The sequence below is a fragment of the Anas acuta genome, chromosome 16, assembly GCF_963932015.1.
Source record: "Anas acuta chromosome 16, bAnaAcu1.1, whole genome shotgun sequence".
NCBI lineage: Eukaryota > Metazoa > Chordata > Aves > Anseriformes > Anatidae > Anas > Anas acuta.
Window position 1 is genome coordinate 4863406 of NC_088994.1, and position 19265 is coordinate 4882670.

At 41.6% G+C, this 19265-nt stretch overlaps 1 long non-coding RNA gene across 1 annotated transcript in view; it reads left to right on the forward strand.

Moving 5' to 3' along the window:
- Positions 1-609: 609 nt before the first annotated feature.
- The window catches only part of LOC137865466 (uncharacterized), a 51847-nt gene continuing 33191 nt past the window's right edge, over positions 610-19265 (forward strand). Inside the window, exons 1-2 of the long non-coding RNA XR_011101915.1 lie at positions 610-1387; positions 14456-14534. This is a non-coding gene — a long non-coding RNA (uncharacterized lncRNA). The remainder of the gene's footprint in view (positions 1388-14455; positions 14535-19265) is intronic.

The following is a 19265-nucleotide window of genomic DNA, read 5'->3' on the forward strand; positions in this document are numbered from 1 at the left end:
AATGGCATAAACATTAGGAGTGAATGATTGGTTATGAGGAGTAAAGCTAAAAAAATAAACTGAAAATTAGAGGAATGAGATTTATTCACAAAATGGGCTTTGGCTCAGTGCAAATCTTTGCTGGGGAACGCGAAAATATTTGCAGATTTTGAGACTGTCAACGGCTTTCTTTTTTGACATTTGAGAGCATAACTTTGCAACCTCTTTGTCTTAAAAGAGCAACTTTTAAAAATTAATCTTCACTGTAAATATTTTTAAAGTAAAATAACCTGAGAATTGAATGAAACCAAATTGCAAAAGAAGTATTATATACTGGCTGTCAAGAAAATTATTTTAATTTTTATTTCATCAAATACAACCCAGTGTAAAATACATACATGTTTTGCATACTTTTTTTTTTTTGTATTGCTATTTTATTTCTACCTTTATAGCAAACCGTGAAGCCCACTGTCCATCCAGCTCTACCCAGAAATTGAATTTGAGAAGGGAAATTGTCATTTAGTACCTCTATTTTTCTTCTGGTTTACAAGTATTAATGTTAAAAGAATTTATCATTCAGCGGGGTATGTTTCTACAAAGATTTATTTTACTCTCAAAAGGAAGGGAAAAGGCAGCTATGCTAAAGTAGCAGACTCCTGAGCCACTGATGGAGGAGAAAAAACAAATAAGATAGCACACGGTCCAGAGTGGGAGAAGAAACCCCCTCCATGTGGGGGGTGTAGATGGGGAAGGGCCTATGCAGTAATGAAACGTCAGGGAGCAGAAAGCAGGTCAGGAAGTAAAACAAAAAGGAAAAGCTGATAGCATGGGTAGGCATCTCCAGAATAAAGTACCCCAACTCTGTGTTCAGCCAGTCAGAAAATCAGTCACCCCACAGATACTACTTTCTGGTAGCCCTGGGGTACTGTCGGTGCTGGGAGGAGAAGCTGCTGGAGGGAGCAAAACTTCAGGAGGGACGCTGCCCAAAACCAATTCCATCACCTCGGATCCCCATCTCAGTTCCTTTAGATTTCCAGTCAGGCCTTTGGTCTGCAGACCCTGCCATCAACACCTGCTTTCCTGGAGTGTTTGATGCTCAGAAAACCAGGCTGCCCGGCGCCTGTCTTTCCCAGAGCCAGGCGTGCATTTTGCATTGTTTGTAGTCTGTGTCTTGGAGTCATTACTCAGTGGTACAAGCGTGCGTGCACGCGTGTGGAGCGGGGAGGGGGGGGAATAATTGTGCCATTAATGATTGCTATTTTGATTACAGGATGCAATTGTCACTGCCGTTGGAAGCCAATCAACGCGTTGTGAGTGGGAGCCCGCTGGTGCTTTCCAATGGTCCTTGATTAAAAAGGAAGCTCTTGGCTATCTTCAAGCAGCAGGAGAGGAAACAGCACGGGTGAAGGTAAGGCAAGTGCCAGACTCTTGCTCCCGATGGATCACAGCTCATTTTCACCCTAGTTTAGTCATGAAATCTGCTTTTTTTCTTAACTGTGAGGCCTTCTTCCCCCTTTGCTCCCTACCAGGCTACGTCTAGAACAGCCTCTGCTTTTCAGTGACAAAATCTGAGTGATCAGCCCTGTGCTCTGGTGTATTTTCCTGCAAATTAAATACACTGTGCCTTCAAAAAACATTGTCAGTTTATGTAGGCTGTTGCTTGCCTCTTGACACCCGTTCTCAGTGCAGTTGCAGAAGTACGTAACTGGAATCCAGCTCAAAACAGGTGACAAATTACAGGCGAGCTATTTTTGTACAGCAACAGGGCATTTTAATTGAAGTGGCAGCTGAAGGTACAAATATACAGTGTTTCTCCTCAGATTTTCAGATGTGTGGATTTTCAGACAGGGAAATTTTCCAGCATCACATATGTCAATTATTTTCCTAAGAATAAAAAAAAAAAAAAAAAAAAGGTTTTGTTTTTCTGTTTGTTAAAAACAAACAAGCAAAAGTGAGTGAACTAATCCAGACTTCAATATTTGTTGCACTTAAGTCACTTAACCATTAGCTCACCCAAGTGTATTATGGGGCAGGATGTTGGGGGGATGAAATCTGCACTGACACTGTCACAAATTTTTGAATTAATGTCTCTAAGTCTTGTGACCTTGAAATGAGGCATCTAAAATATCTCCTCACCTTTAGATGCTGTGAAAGCACAAAATGGTCAGTAGTACTTGCTGCAGAAGATTGCCTCTAAAAGTCAGACTGTGTTTTGGTAACTCTGCATAGATATTTTTCTATGTTTAAAAGCTTTGGTCTGGCTCAAGATACAGGAAATTCATAAAGAAAAAAGAAAGGCAAGGGTTCATCCTTGGGCTTCACACTGCAGGAAACACGAGCTGATTGATGTTTGCAGGTCTCGATGAATGCTACGATGTTTGCCTTGCAATCCAAAATGAACACCAGCTAGGCTCATGGGGATGCAGGGATGCAGCTTAAGGCTTTACTTAGCTCTCTCCCCTTTAAGTGGATATATGGAGTAGTATTATCTGTATTGTGGAAATCACTGTCATTTCTAATGTACATTTGTAGATCAACACTGATATCTTGTTCCTAATAATTCCTGGCAGAGAGGTTGGCTCTCACCCCAGTCCACAGTGCAGATTTCAATTATCTGGTGGGAAACACATGGCCTCTGGTACCTGGAGTGTTCTTGTCTGGCTTGAGAGTTATCTGATCTTCTGTTTTGCCACAGCTAAATGAAAGTGGAGATGTATTTGGAATTTAAAGGTGGCTGTCCCTGCATAAGCTGTGCTAGCCATTAATATGGAGTTGACGCTGCTGCATAAAAAGGGCCCTATCAGACTACAGCTTTGTGCCATGATGCTCTTGTTCCACAATATTCAGCACCAGAAAAAATATGTAATGAAAAAAAACTTAAACAGTCACTCAGGGAAACTGCAAGCGTCTGTGGCCTGTGTTTTTGAAAGGTTCACACAGCTGCAAAGGGGACTAAAAACTCTATTACACTTTTCTCCCCTTAGAAACCCTGCTAATGCATCCATCTTTTTAGCTTGTTAAATATGGGATAAGGCTAAAAGGTAAACACTCAGATATGATTGTCATAGCACAAATAATCGGGAAAAAAAAAATCCAACTTACAAGCTCTCTTAAAATCAGAAATAATTACATGTCTCCAGTACCAGGTCTCAGGCTGTTTTCTATACCCTTTCATTACCCAACCAATTTGACAAGGCAGCCCACACACTCTTAAATAACTCTGGGAAAAAAAAAAAGGAATGGAAAGGAAAAAAAGAGGAAAAAAAAAAGCCTCTTATGGGATGGAGCGGATAGTGAGCATGCAAAAAGATGGTATCTTTGTTCGTTAATAATGTACAAGTGACAACTATCAGGGGAGTGGTTTTCAGCAGATATCAGAAACATATGGAAGCTTTGAAGAACTGGCCCGAGTCTGATCAGTTTAGCTGTGCCGAGCAGGCAGCAGGGAGGGGGTATCACATGGCTGTGTGCAGCTTCAGCACAAGAACTAACCCAGCCTCAGGGAACGTCAAATACTTCTTGTCTCTGGTATCTGGGCAGCTGATTTGGATCTGCAATTAATGGCTGAGAGAGAGTAGAATCGCTTCCCAGGCAGCTATCTGCCATGGATAATGTTTTTTGGGAGCTGAAGCGCAAACCCAAAATGCTGCAGAAAAAAGCCCCTTCGACTTCAGTGGTCTTTGAGTAGGAGCAGGGTGCTTTCTGGATGCCCTTTACAGCCAAGCACCTTTCCAAGGAACTCCTAATGCTCTTATGGGATCAGGAAAGGAAGAGCTAGAACTGAAATAGGGCAGATGCCAGGCTCACAGTCACTCAGCATGGACTCCTTCATCTTGTTTTCTTTAGCCCCCCTGGCTCTATAGACAACCATCCCCAGTCTCCCATGCAAGGTTTGACCTTACCATAGCCTCATCCTTTCAGCTAAGAACAACTGACTAGTTCACTCCTACAGCTCCATTAAAATGAGGGACATTTTTTAAAAAAGAAAGGTAGATAAATAGGTAATGTGTGTAATAACAATGCCAAATAACAACTTATCTCAATGGATCTTCTTCCAATCTGTTCATGGTTTCAGCCTCTGAAATATCTCGTGATAATGAGTGATCCTCAGAGTAATTCTTTATTTTGTGCTAAAGAAAAATTTGCATGTTTTAACCCCACTATCAACACATTTATTTAGGTATTTTCCTGTTGTTTTTGTTTGTTTGTTTGTTTAAAGAAACTGAATAATCACTTCACGTTCATCTTCTCCACACAACTGATATTTTTTAACTTTATCTCACCTTATATCCATCTTTATCCGCTACAGCTGCATAATCCTCATCTATTTAACCTAAACTTTCGGACTTCCAGAAGCTATCAAGTCATAGAATCCCTCCCAGTAATTTTCTCCTACCATTTTTATTATGTAGTGTCATGGGAGCCTGTTGCACTTCTTTGAAATGAACTTCAGCTTTGGTTATTGCAGATAATTTTCTATCATCAGCAATTTGCCATATTAGTTTTCTTCCCTGTTTTGAGGCCATGTGGAGTTGTTGAACAAAACAAGCTCTAGCAGACATCATTTTAAGACCTCGCTAGCAACCACAGAAAGTCATCCTTACCTTTTGTTTTTTATTTTATAACCAGCCATTAATCCATGAAACAAACAGTTCACTTATCCAGAGGTGGTCTCACTTCTTTAAGACCCCTACTGAGGAACTTTAATGAAACCTTTTTGAAATCCATCTATGCTACATTGACCAATCCTTTTTATTTACAAGGTCATAAACACTCTCAAAGAACTCCAGTAGATTTCTGATCACAATTTGATGCAACAAAAGCTGTTGACTCATTCCATTTATTCACATACCTACTTATTCTTTTCTATATTATACTTCTACAATTTGTCCAGTACAGACAGTTATTTCCCTAATAAAAGAGAAAGAATGGAAGAGATTAGTCACTGTCCTTTACATTTAAAGATGAGTGATGTCTGCAGGAAAGCACATCTCAATTTAATACACTGTTTTTGTTTGCCATTCCTGGCTATCAAGGAGTAGGAAGGCGAAGGAGCAGCCAGGATTCTCTTTCGAGCAGAAACACAGACAGCAGTACAGTTACTTGCACTGGCATCATGGAGGTAGAGGCAGGGGAAAAGATACCGTTAAAGGGAGGATGATATTTTACAGTCAATCTTATAGTCAATCACAGTAGGATCTTCACTGGCTCAAGTCCTTTTGAACATTTTCTGTGTGGTAGTCTGGTGAAGGTGATGGTACTTAAGTCAGATTTCCTCTGATGTGAAAATGCTTGTCTGACTTTAAATATTTCTTTAACATTTAACTCTTCTGTTAGAGTATATTTATTTTCTGGGTTTAGTTTGCCACCTGCAGACAAAGTGTAAACGAGGGAGCTGTAGCACATAGCCATATGTGATGGATATTTATAGGTGACACATGTTTTGCAAGGAGAGTGGTTATTGAACTTGAATTTTATTTTTAGCGTTTTACCCAGAAACCAAACCTAACAATGAATACCAAGGGCCTGAAGTTCCCTACCTGTTGTCGAGTAAATCTGTAATGCTCTAACAGGATAGGAAGAATCTTACTTTTGTTGGAAAATGTAGATTTGATGGTTCTTCATGGCTGTAGCAGTAAATATTCTTGGGTAGAGGGTGTCAGATTGTTTACTCCTGCTTTGTGCACACATTCAACAACTCTCTGACAGCCCGTCGACTTTCACCCAAAAGCAGTATCTGTTACAACACTGGTGTTGCAAGACTAATAATAAATCACAAGCTCAGGCGCATCATCTGGAGCAGGTTCCTTTTAAGCTGCAGCCTGTCCTGCTCCTATTAAAGTCAGTGACCATCCTGTGCCCTGTCTTTTTGTCACTGATGCAGAAAATGGACTTTCTCAGCCTTCAGAGACAACCTAGTATCCAAACGGCTAGATGCATTTTCAGAACTATGTTTTACTCAGCCTGGCTTAAAAATGAGGGCTGCATAGTGCTGGCAGTGGGTGCTGTTAGAGTACACCCTGAAACAGATTCTTTTAGAAAAAAAAAAAAAAAAGTTGGTTTTGGAAGGACAAATGAGTAAACTTGCATCAATACTAAAATAAACCAACCTGCAGCACCTAGATGCTCCCTCTGTAGAGAGGTATTTGATTTTTTACTTGGATATGAATGTCCTATTACAACTAAACCCAAGTGGTTACACTTACTATGAAATTATGGCATGACTAAAAGTACTGGGAATTTGTCATTGAGCAGAAGCATCATTTCTCCCACGTATGAACATGTTTTGCCTGCATAAAGAGTGAATTTAGGCACCGTTGTGGTAGGACAGTTTATAAAGGGAAGGAAAAAAAAAAAGTGGCGGGGGGGAAGAAGAGAAAAAAGACACATGCTTGTTTATAGGTGGTGTCAGGAAAAGAAATAACCTCTGCAACAGTGCCTAAGCCTCCAGGACTATGAAGGTGGCACTTCCCACCTGCACAAAATTTACTGGGAACATAAAATCCAACAAGGAGAAATGTATCATTTGTGCTGATAGTCTGCTACAGAGATTCTGCTGGGAATATTACCTCCCACCACTTGTACCCTCCTAATGCAGGATCGCCTATAGTATCTCCATCCTGAAAGGCTGCTTAATCAGGCTCCACATCCCCACTGCTGGGTTATCCTCTTGCCTTCTAGTTTGGCCCAAGAAACTGATTGCATTCTGAGGGTGGAACGAATCACTTAGATGTGAGGAGCTGGTGTGTAGACAGGCTTTAGGATAAGTGAACAATACCCAGTCTCCAACATCTTCCTGGGCAAGGCAATCCCCCTGAGCGATAGGCAGGGGAATGCAGAGGGTGAGATTTGCCCAGAATACCACATCCATTTCCTCTCCTGTGCAGAAGTGAGTAGTTTTAATGGCTAGACCAAAGAGGACCATTAAGATATCCAAAATTGTAATAATCATGAGGGGTGCTTCTGAATGTATTAAGAGTTTCATGGCCCTTTTTTAGACATATTTTATATTATGCTGTGGATCTGTTGAATTACTTTCCTGGGTGGCTGGGTTTTGTATTTTCCCATGAAGCTTCTTCTTTGATGGTTTTCTGAGATAAGTCAGGAGGTGAAACGGTCACTGGTTCTTATTCATTCTGGCAGCTTTAACGTTACTTGGAAAGATTTTGATTGCCAGCGTGAGACAAAGTGGCCATCCCGCTGCCCCACAGCTGTCCTGCCCCAACCTGACTGTGCAGTGTTACCAAAAGGAGCCTGAGCAGACCTGAGCCGTGCTGCCCTGCGCCTCCCAGCAAAGGGCTGAATTCCAGCTCTTCTTTCAAATGCTCCTCTCTCTGTGTTGAAGACAAAGGGAGCCAAGGGCTGAAAGAGGAAAGCAGACAGTTACCAGAAAAGAAATCTTACATTATTGCAGAAAAGAGAAAAAACCTCTGTTCCAGAGGAATATGTACGTTGATGTATCAATCTTTTCTAGCACTGCGTTGGAAAGCTCAGACAGAGCTACAGGCAGCAGGAAGACTCCATCTCCCGTGCAGTTTTGCTGCAATTTCCATACTGCTTGCTTGCTTCTGTTTGTCATAACCACTCACTAATTGCTTCATCGTCTCATTCCCAAAGCTCCACAGTGAGAACCTTCTTGATTCTTGCGGTGAGGAGGGTATCAGGCTCTTTTCTCAAGTGACAAGTGGTAGGACATGAGGCAATGGTGCCGAGTTGCACCAGGGGAGGTTTAGGTATCAGGCGGGATTTCTTCCCGGTGAGGGTGGTCAAGGGAGGGGCTGCCCAGGGGAACGGTGGAGTCCCCATTCCTGGAGGTGCTTAAGAGATGTATGGTGTGGCACTAAGGGAAATGGTTCAGTGATGGGACTTGGTAGGTCAGGATGATGGCTGGGCTTGGTCTTTAAATTCTTGTCCAACCTAGATGATTCTATCATCTGAAAATGATTTTCAACCAACTCTTGAACAGAGATGCTCTTTCATCAGCAAACCGATCTTGTCATTCTTTCTAGAAGCTTTGAGCAAACAACAGGTTTTGGTTCTTGAGAAGCAACTTGGCCCCACAACTCTGCTGCTATTGGAAAGATGCTGCAGGAAGCCAGAGCTTTTCCTGCTTGAGGCAGCACCACGGAGGTAACCTCACCACAAATGATGCTCAGCTACCATCCCACAGGAAAAACAGAGTATGGTGGAGACAGCAAACAGATTCAGAGGTGTTTGATGTGATTCTTCATGCTTAGCAAGCCACAGAAATATGTTTTTGCTACTCAGAGGCTGCTCTGGTTGGGCTTGAGGATTTTTAAGACCCTGGCATTATCTTGAAGGGATATGTATATATGTATTTAGATAAGAGTTTAAGTAAAACCTTATTACCTATCTAGGAATTTTCACAATATGTAATAGAAAGAAATAAGAATATGGTTGGGAATTTTTAATTGAAAAATTGGAGGTTTCTGATTGCTATTATCTCCTGCCATTACTCCCATTTTGCCCAAGACTTGAACAGAAATTGCCTGTCAGGGCAACAGATTATTTCTTTTCACCTCAGGACAATATTTTCTATTTATTTCTCTCTCCAGTATTTGTAATTCATATTGGGCATTTCTTTATCTCTCATTCCTAGTACGTGCTTGTCTGAAAATACCAATGGTTTTAACAGTAGCCCTTGAGAAGGAGGGCTGTGTGTGTGGTGCAGGTGAGATTCAAACATCTAACCTGCATTCAGTTCCTGCTGGTGATGCAGGTTTCCTTGGGGGGAATTGTCTACATTTGTGCTACCTGCAGAGATTCTGGGGCTGGGGGAAGGAGCAGGCAGCACCAACATGACATGGCAGCATGGGGACGTGTGTCTCGTGTAGCACATCGCTCCTGAGTTTGGGTATTTGGTGTGCCCTTCTGTCTCTCAACCTCAATTTAACCTCTGTAAAATCAAAATGAGAATTCATTTCTCCTCCTCTTCTCTGTTTGTCCTCCATCTACGAGCTGCAAGTCTGTGGTGAGCAGACACTCTCGTACTGGGATAGATCCGCGTCTGTGCATGCGAGTGTGTGTGTTTAACAGATTAAGTTAAAAACAATCTTTATCGCTTCATTTAACTAAAGCATTTTTCCAGACAAGTTCCTCTGCTCGAATGTTCCTTCTAATTATCATTTTCCCTTTACAATATGTTGTGTCATGCTGCTTAGGAGAAAGCTCATAGCGAGAGCGAGCGCTGGGGTTGCACGGGAAATATGTCCTGGCTATTAGAAAGTTCAATGAAGCGCTGACTTTTATATCATCATGTAGGGATGGGTGAAACAGTCCAGAAAAAAATACCCCCAGCTGAGAAGTAATGTGGGGCTTAAAAATCTCACTTCCACAATGTTTTTTAAGGTTTCTCCATCAGTTGCAAGACAATTTTTTCTCCCCATAAGTGTTTTTTTATCCGAACTGATTGGTCTCGGAGGTGGAGGCTGCATTAGTATGTGCATTTCCAGCCCCTGCCAGGGCGCTTTGCAGGCTGATGATTGCTCTGTGCCCTGAGTGCCGGTGCCTCTGCCCTGGGCTGCGTGGGGGCCTGCCTTGCTCAGGAGGAATGAGTTGGAGTCACATTCATTTGCTTTTATCCCAATTCCATGAGCTGTTTGCAGCTGTTAATTTAACAGTTTAGTGCTTCCATCTTCCATAGGCAGCAGCAACTGCTCCAGTGCCTTAGACATCGAAACTTCATCTCCAGTAACAGGACTTGGAGGACTGGGAGAAGGCAGAAAAATGCTTTTGCTCCAGTGAACAGGGACATCGCGGTGGCCACATCTGTCAGCTGAGAGTTGTTTTGTGAAATGAATCTCTGTAAGCTGCAGCTCTACAGGGATGAAACGAGAAAAGAGAAGAGCTGTGAAAACGAGGCCATCTTGGGACAGTTTTTCTGGGGCATAGTGTCTCTGCAGTGCCAAGGGAGCTCAATTAGCCCAAACAGCTCAAACATTACATCTAAAGAGTCTTTGTTAATGCAGTCTGCTGCATGCATCTAAATACGTAATATTTCAGTAGTTTTTTCTGTAGGAACACAGAAAAAAACTGAACCTAGGCCAGACCTTTTACCCAAGCAGTAGGTACACCAAAGTGGGAAGAAAGAAGGGAGCTGCTATATGGTATCTACTTATGGAAGAAAATGTTTGATTTTATGTCTTCTGAAGGAGTGGTAAACTCCCTGATCATAAAAATACATTTAAAAGTTCTTACCCAAAGACTAGTAGACAGTAGCATTGAAATCAATAGGAAACTTTCCAGTGTTTTCAAAATCATTTTCTCATTCTTTTATAGGAAAAACAAAAACAACAACAACAAGTTTTTTGTTTTCCATCCCTTGTGTTAACTTGTCAGATCAGTTGTCAGGCTGCAGTAGAAGCTGAAAGCTTAATCATTATGCTTATTATTTTTGTTTTGAATTGTATTTATTTACTCTTTGTTTCACCAGGTCTTTTATCTTAGAAGGAGGAATTCATCTTCCTACATGGTTAGAAACTTTTTTTCTAACACCCAAATTTTCCATTTCAAACACCTACACTTACCACGAGTTCTCCCTTTTAGCACATCCGTTATGCTGCTCTGTCACCCTCTTGCTCTACTTTGTATTCCAGTACCAATAAGAAGAAAAAAAAATTATCCAGGATTCAGTGTTAATTGTGACTTGTATTTTGCTTCAATGCTAAGCCATTCTACAGCACTCAAACGATATTTCATGCAGTGAATTGTTGTCAGCGTCAGCAATCAAAGAACAGGAGCTGTTGGAAAGATTGTGCAGTTTGTGTTGGATACAGTTCAAGGTCTTTTACACAGCCCTGGAAATTGTGCTAATCTTTCTGTTCCAGGGCACTTTGCAGGGCATTCATACCACGCGACTTCAGACATCTAATTTAATCAATTAAGTTAGCTACCTGATCTCCTCTAGTTCCCTCTATAATCAATGGGTAGCAGGGAGAGCTCCTCTGCAGTGTGACTTAAGGCAGCTAAATTAGGTTCCTGTTTGAAATGTTGCTTCAGAGCAGGCCGAGTTTCTCCTTTAATTACAGAGAAAGTCAAATTAGGCTAGTTAGTCATCTGAAAATGGGCGGTGTGAATTCCTGCTTTCATATACTTACCTTTAGCAACCAAATGAGAAGACTTCAACAGTTAAGTCCTCCTTCCATAAATACACGCTGACTTCCACTGCAGCTTGCTCCATCAGGCACAAGCATAAAAGTATGATACCATGAGAAGCTCCTGTTTAACAACAAAGTTGTTAAATTGCTAAAAGCCAATGTGAAGCCAAGTCACAAGAACGTGATGGTGGGTCCCTGCAGATGCCCAGACCTTTGCAGTTCCAAACCTTCCAGGAGAAGAAGTAATTTTGTCTTTCCCACTCAAAATCCACACTTAATGCAACACAGAGCTGCAAACCCTGAATTTTCACTAATTCAGCCAGTTCAGTTCAGTTTCTGTGCTACACTGGAAACTGCCAGCTTGCCCCATCTCTGCATTACTTTTAAGCTCAACAGGTACCTTGTGGGCCTTAGCTCCTGGCTTTATCTAATGTTTCTGCATTTGGATGTATGGTGATTCCAGGCCGTTGATCAAGAAGCCTGAATGCCATTTTCAGAGTCACTGGAATACATAGTTTTGTCCTCTTGTCTGATGCTGCTTGGATTTTTTAGGATCTTAGCAGTAAGAATGTTGTTTTTGTTTTTGTTTTTGTTTTTGTTTTTTCTCTGATGTGCTTGGTAGCACTCTGTGCTTTCAGTACCGATGTGTTATTTATTGGCAATGCCTTACGCTTCTATAATTCTCCTTTGAATGGTCATTTGCTTTGCTGGCCAACATTTAAGTCCTGAGATCAGTGATTTTTCTCATGGACCATAAAATAAGAAAAACCTACTCTAATGTCATTTCATACTTTATTTCTGCCTGGTGGAAATCCATATCTGGAAAACGGGGGTAGGCTCACAATTCATTGGCAGGCACTGGGGAATTTATATAGTATAAAATCAAAGTGCAAAATATTTGTATAAGTAGGTTTGCACATTTTAAAAGAATCTGTGTGATCAGCGGAGTCTTCCAGGTTAGGTAAATAATCCCAAAATATACAAATGAGGTAATTTTATGGATATTTTAGGTTGCCTGGTAAGACAGATACAGTTATATGAGCTGTTACACCCAATGGAAATTTTTCTATGACTTTATTGATTTAGCTTATCTTGGAGCACTGGAATATTTATAATATTTTGCTGATACTTGGATGCAGTGGAATTCAAGCATGAAACTAAACAGCTTCTCAGATATTATCTATTCAGCCATCTGCTTGACAGACAATGGATAACCTTCCGGATTCATGGACCTGCATCTGTTTTTTAATACCGTTAAGCTGTAAGTAGCAAGTGTGGGTTTTCAGAAGTGGGGAACGTGGAGGTGAGAGGAACATTCAGCATCTAAGAGCCTCTCCCAGCAGGAGGAGGAGGCTGGGGACCTGTGGAGCCGTGGGTCATCAGAGAGGCTGCGGAGGGTCAGAAAGAGCCAGGCAATGGGGAGAAGCGGGCTTGCACGCATCTTCAACCGGTTGCTTTTAAAGTAACTTTTGTCTAAGAAGCTTTCCTCCTAATGGAGGATAAAATATCTTAAAAGACTGTGTAGCCAGTCACAGTTCATTGGCATAACTTCCTGCAGAACAAGGAAGCTGCTTTAACTTCCTCCGTGTTTGTAGAAATGAGTGCCCACCACACAAAGGAAGAGCCCAAAGCCTCGGGTTTGGGTAGGAAAGGGAAGGAGGAGACTGGTGAGGGACAGGGCTGCAGCTGGACTGGGAGCTCAAGTGCTTCTTGTGTCCTTAGGCTAACTCTGGCCATTCATATGACTGCTGGACATGCTCGTAGGTCAAAGGGCAATTTAAAAAATCATTTCTGGAAAGGGAATGTCAAATTACAGCCTTTTGCATTGGAAACCAGTCTCTAAGGCTTCTTCTGCTCATCCCAGCAGAGCCCACAGTGATCCCAGGTGATCTTTGACTCTTACAGAACCGGAGCAAGTACTGAACATCCTCGGTGAACTGCTCACTGGCAACCTACCAAGTGAGAATTGTTTACTGAGGTTATCCAGCAAATCATTTAAATAGTGAGTAAGTACAACAAAATCACCATCTGCCCATGGATAATTGGAGAACAGAACAAGAGGCCAAATTCACAGAGTGGATTATTCATCCAGCTCTGTTGGGAATGCTGAATGGGACCTGCTCGTGCTCATCTTTGATCTAGACATCTAATCTTTTGTTTCTATGAATGCCAAATTCATTCACAAATGCCTCAGCAGATTGCAAAGAACTAAAACTGTGTTCTTAAGCTAACCAGTATGTTCACACACACGTTCAGGTTACTTGTGAGAATTTTTAATTTGTGGACTGTGGAAAAATGTATTCTGACATCAGTACCATTTGCTGCTCTGTTGCTGCAAATTGTAACTGGTGCAGAAACAGCAAAAGACAGATTGAGTGATTGCAAATTAAGCAACTGATTTCTTAATTTATGTGTTAAAAAAGTTAGGTCCCTGATAGAAAAACAAACAAACAAACAAAAAACATATAACAACAACAACATCAAACACCAGAAGAGTTGCATTGCAAAAACTAGCAGCTACAGAGGTGCTCTGAGTAGGAAGGCTGAGCATGACCAAGTCAGTGGGCATGGCTGTTCTCAGCCCTGGAGACTGTAAATTTAGGTAAGCAGCTTTGGACAGATTGAGCTATAGGCATGTACTAAGAAGTATGGATGAATTAGGGCCACAATACTAGCAAAACCAAGTGTTTGGGTGCAGTTTCATAATTGGTGACAATAGTATAAAGACAGGGCACTCCCAGCTCTGCACTTTCTGCCTCTGCCTTTGTACCAGTGGCAGCAGTCATGTACCAGGCAGGATGGTCCCAATCCCCTTTTCAGCTCTGATTTTGACTCATGTCTTATTCTGGTGGTGAAATTGTGTTTTTTTCTTTGTCTGAAATTTAATCTTGACCCAAAGCCTGGTAACATTACTAGAACAAAGACCTCCTAGTTTGAGCTGGTTTTAAATTGAAGCTCATAAGTAATTTTACTCAAGTGAGTAGATGTTGTGAGTGCACCCATGGTTCAAGGCTCCATCAAAGCCTGGGTTGGGCGTCAAATGATGAGACTCCTGAGAAGGACATTCTGAATGGTTTTAATGCATCTTTTGTTATTATAACCTGAGATGTACACTTTCAAGGCATTTTATTTTCCATCTGCATCCAAGTTACAGTCTTGATTATTTTTATCCAAGAACAGTGATACCTATCTCAATCACAAGACTGCAGAATCTGGGCTTTTGGGGGAAAGATTCAAAACTTTCATTCTGATAAGACAAACCAAATACACAGTTGATAATAAAGAACTGCAGACAAATTTTGTGTCTACCAGCAACCACTCTTAAAATTATTTTGACTTGAAACATCTTCTCCCTTAAGGTGAAAAGGCAGAAGGTTATATTTTGGCATCAGGAGCAATATTGGATGACTTAGGACTCACACATTTGGCACTCTGGCTGTAAGTAACCATTATTTTTATCATTGCTATCATATAATCCATGTTTGTATGGCTGTTCTATAGTTGCCATTAAAACGTAAAAATGAAATAATGGTTTAATAGTGTCTTCTGTTACGGGGACCATATTATATTACTTACGGATTACGTTTATAGTATTTTGCCTAAGACAAAAATGAGATTACTGTTCAAAAGAAGCATTAGGGTGTCAAAGATTTTCACATTTATAGGAATGTTATAATTTGAGGCAGCATAAACCGGGAATTCTTGGAAAAAAATAACGGGTTATATAAGATACTTTGTCAGATTAACAGAAAATAAGAACTCATTTCTGTACTTTGGAAAATTATACTGTTTTCTTGACGTTAATATTAAGAACTGTGGAAAAAGTTCTATCACTTATTTTTTTTTCCACCATAACTTATTCAAGTTCATCACAACATGGTAATAAATTGAATGGTAAACATGCATTTGGGCAGCCAGATGATCAGCTTTAATGCCTATTTCACTTGGTTATTTGTTCCATCATTTAAGCAAAGAGAAAGGCTTTTGCTTTGTCTATTGTTTGCTTTAATGATAGTAGTGTTTTGTTTTCTTTCCTTCCTTTTCTTGAATGGTGGTATTAAAAAAATACAGTAAGAGGTTCCAAGGGTTGTATTTTACATTAAAAACATAGATTTTTCATTTGTTTGTCTAATCTTCCGCTCAATTCCTTTCACTGCCATGAATTGGAAGGTGACAAATGACTTTGTGCAGGGATGAGAGAAAGCTTCCACAGTGACATTTAAATTGGAACCCATGTTTGATGGCATGCAGATGATTTAAATACATGTCACCAATGCAAAGCTATAACGGCAGATTTTAAAAATGCTTTTGCTTCCTTTATTGCCATTTTAACATGCATCTGGAGAGTGCTGCGATCCAATGGAGCCATTGTAAATAAACTTCAATAGTTGTCTTTCCAGGCCTTTTCTTTACTTGCATTACTCAGGTGAGCTGCATTGTGGGGCTATAAATAATGATTACAATCTTAATGCTTACTATGCAGATAGAACTGGCAGTGTTAAAGTCACCTCACGGTAAGTACTCCTGACCCTGTTTCTAGGTTTACTGTTCAGCAGGGGGTCATAGCATGTCAAATTCCTCTAATTCAGATCTCAACATCAACTGCCAGCAAACATATTCGTCCTTTCTCTGAACATATGCAGGGGGCAGGGCTGGGATCAGTGTCACTGGAAGCAAGTAAATTATCTTCTGCAATCAGCTTGTGCCTGAGACACATGCTTAACCTCCTCTCATAATTCTCAGGTGGTTTCTGTCCTCCTCCAACAGCAAATGTACTGCTGCCACACCTAAATCCAGGAGTGCTCCTTCAATATCCTCTCTTTCCATGTTAGAAGTCAGGTGGAATTAAATTCAAGCCCTTAAGTATCATTGACCTGTGGGAAAACTTGGATCTCTATCCAACTGTGGTAGCTTGTGCCCAGTCTGCTTTATTGGTGAAGTAGAGCTCCTTTGTTGGGGTTGTGTGTGTTGGTGCAATTATTCACTAGCTGCATAGCCAAAATCCAATCTGTCTTTCGACAGGGGAGAAGACCTCCAGATCCAGGGCTATTGATTCTTAATTGGCATGAGAAACCCCCAGTTTCCTTTGTGCTCTGTTATATGCTGGAAACTGTGATTTCAGCAGATTTTCAGACTCCATTAAATATATTATATTAAATAAAGTTAAGCCTAACAATTAAAAATCTTCTGGTACCATGCATGTACTGACTGAGATATTTTAACAGTGTAAAATCTGAATATTTCCCATGAAACAACTGATATATAGATATCTGATGTGTTGGTGTCTAAATAGGAATGGGTTAATGCTTATTTTATTTTATTTTATTTTATTTTATTTTATTTTATTTTATTTTATTTTATTTTATTTTATTTTATTTTATTTTATTTTATTTTATTTTATTTTATTTTATATTTTATTTTATTTTATTTTATTTTATTTTATTTTATTTTATTTTATTTTATTTTATTTTAATTTCTAGCATCTTCCCTTTAAGGAAATGAGAGATAAAAGAGGAAGTGACAATTGTGTACTATAAGGAAACATATCTGTGATCCAAGAAGCATTTTTTTTTTTTTTTTGCTTTCCATCCCATGCTGCCCTGCTCAAGCTGCACTGCATTGTGCCTTGACTCCTGCCTGAAAAATACAGGTCTGGAAAGCAAAAAATCTCCAAAAGCTTTCTGTGAGGGCTTGGATTAAGGGTTACCTGTGCTGTTTGTATATGTAGCAGTCTCATCTTGGCACCTTACTGCCCTTCTCTTCCCCCTCACCTGCTCCTGGCTCATCACAGAGCTCATGTGTCTCAGTGCCTGGATGGATGGTGATGGAGCCTTGTCACACCAGAACTCCTCTGGAAAGGCATCAGCTTCTCCCTGGAGGAAGGGTGTTCGTCCTTATGTCTTGACAGTAGACCACCTTTGCATTGATGTACACGGCCTTACATATTGAAAATGAAACTTGACTGTTTTTTGTATGTCTAGTTATTGTATGTCACAGCCCTTTCATTCTCCTATTCCCTCACTCTTCACTCTTGCTGTTACCCCTTCAGTCATGTTCTCCTTGCTTTGGACATTCCTCACCTTTTCACCGGGCAGCTTTTTCTCTCTTCACTCAAATCCAGCTTCCCCACATTCTCTCCAGCCATCCTTTCCATCTCTTTCCCTTTACCCAGGCTTCCTCACTCCTTCCAACACTCAACTGTTATCTACATTCTGCTTTGGCTCATCTGACTTTGCTGGAAGCTCTGCCGGGCAGGGGCTCAATCTTATTTCAGATTATTAATGGGGCTGGGAAGCCCTGGTGGGAGGCTGAATTACAGGTTTCCAGGGCTACTTTACAAAAGTACGGCATCACCACTTGAAGGCTGTGTCTCCTCCCCACCGACACCACTCGGGGCACGTTTCATCGGTCCTGACTTTCGCAAACAGCAGCAGAGCATGACGTGGGGGTGGGGGGGGTGGGGCTGCTGGTGTCCTTTCACAAGAGAGATGTATTTGGGAGATGGCTCCGCTATTGCATTGCTGAGCCAATTGGAGCCAGCAAAGGCAATCTGGACCAAGGCTGAAGCAAAATCTGCCAGAATCGTGTGAGAAAGGAGGATTGAATCTCTGGGCATCTGGGCACATGGATGGTGCAAGGACGTGGTACAGCCAGGAGTCAAGCGGAGCAGCCGGTGCTGTGGCAAGAACCCATCACCAGGAGCAGCCGGCCAGCCTCACTGAGCTGCAGGGGAGGCTGCTCAGCTGGGAGGCACCCAAGGAGGAGCTCCAAGTGAGGTTAGAGGGACAGAGATGGCAGCTGAAAGGATGAGCCTTCTACAGAGCTCCAGGCAGCCGCTCTGCTGTCCATCGACTTGGGGAGCGTCTGTCGTGGAGCTGGCAGGAGCGGGTGGTCTGGAGCAGCTGAGCAGGGGCAGGCAGACCTGTGGGATCCACAAGGGGAGCCTGAGCGTGGTGCTGGTGACAGGCACCTGTGTCACTGGGTTGTGTTGATTCGATGCCCGAAGTGCCTCTCTCTGCTCATTGCCAAAGGTTTTCTGCCTCCCTGGGTCTGCCTGGGGGCTCGGATTGAATGGAAAGAACTGGAACAGGTGAGAGAGAGGTTATGGGGGGGCTAAAATGCCTTTATTTCCCCCTGAAAAATCCCTGCCTGGTGCTAGATATCTGAATGCCTCTGAGAATCTGGACCCAAGCGTATAACACAGGGAAGGACAATTTGGGGACAATGGCAAAACGCTCAGGAGAAGGATTCATGGAGCTGAGGGCCAGAAGGGACTATTATCATCATCTAGTCTGACTCCCTGCATAATACAGCTCAGAAAACCTCAGATAATAATTTCTGCATCAAACCCATAACTCCTCTTTGAGTTATAGCATCAATTTTCAAGAGACACCCAGTCTTGATTTAGAGAGGATAAACTTCGGGTTCTTTTTATCTGTTTTCCAGTGTTTGAGCCTTGAGGGTACACTCGCATCTGGTTTTGAGCTTTTCTCTGCAAACACAAAGGTTCACTACTCACTTATCACAAAAATTAAATTAAATTAAAGTTGAATTTTTTACAGTGACTTCTTCATCCATGACTTGGGGCTTTAAACTGTACACCCCAAAAGTGCAAATCTTTTGATAACATTACAACTGCTGGCAAAACAGTTGTCTCCTGCACAACCAGATTAACGGTTTTGTAAGGAAACCTCTTTCCTGGAGATTTCCATCCAAGAGAGCAGAGCTGACTGGCATCCCAGTCGTGCTGTGTTGAAGCACAACTCACCTGTCCCAGGTAGGATTTGGTCAGCTCTTGCTCCTAAACACCCAGAGCCACAGATTAAAAAGGCATAAAAGGGTCTGAATAAAACGAAGGTTAATAGATGCTGATGTGGGAGGAACAGGGGCTGTCAGGGAGCGATTAGGCTGCCGAATAATCTTCCACCTGGAGCTGTCAGGCCGGTGTCTAATGTTTCATTCAAAGAAGAAGCTCTACATTCCTGATGAGCAAATGACAGAGAAGATTTCAATTAGAGCTGCTCGGCGCCTCAAATCCTGACATATCCTGACAGTTTACTTTCAGTCCTCCCGCTGTTCTCCAGGGGACGCCAAGCCATTAATAACACTTTTTAAGATGTAGAGCGGGGGGCACTTCTGCAGTTGATTAGCAGGTAGCCATCAGCAGAA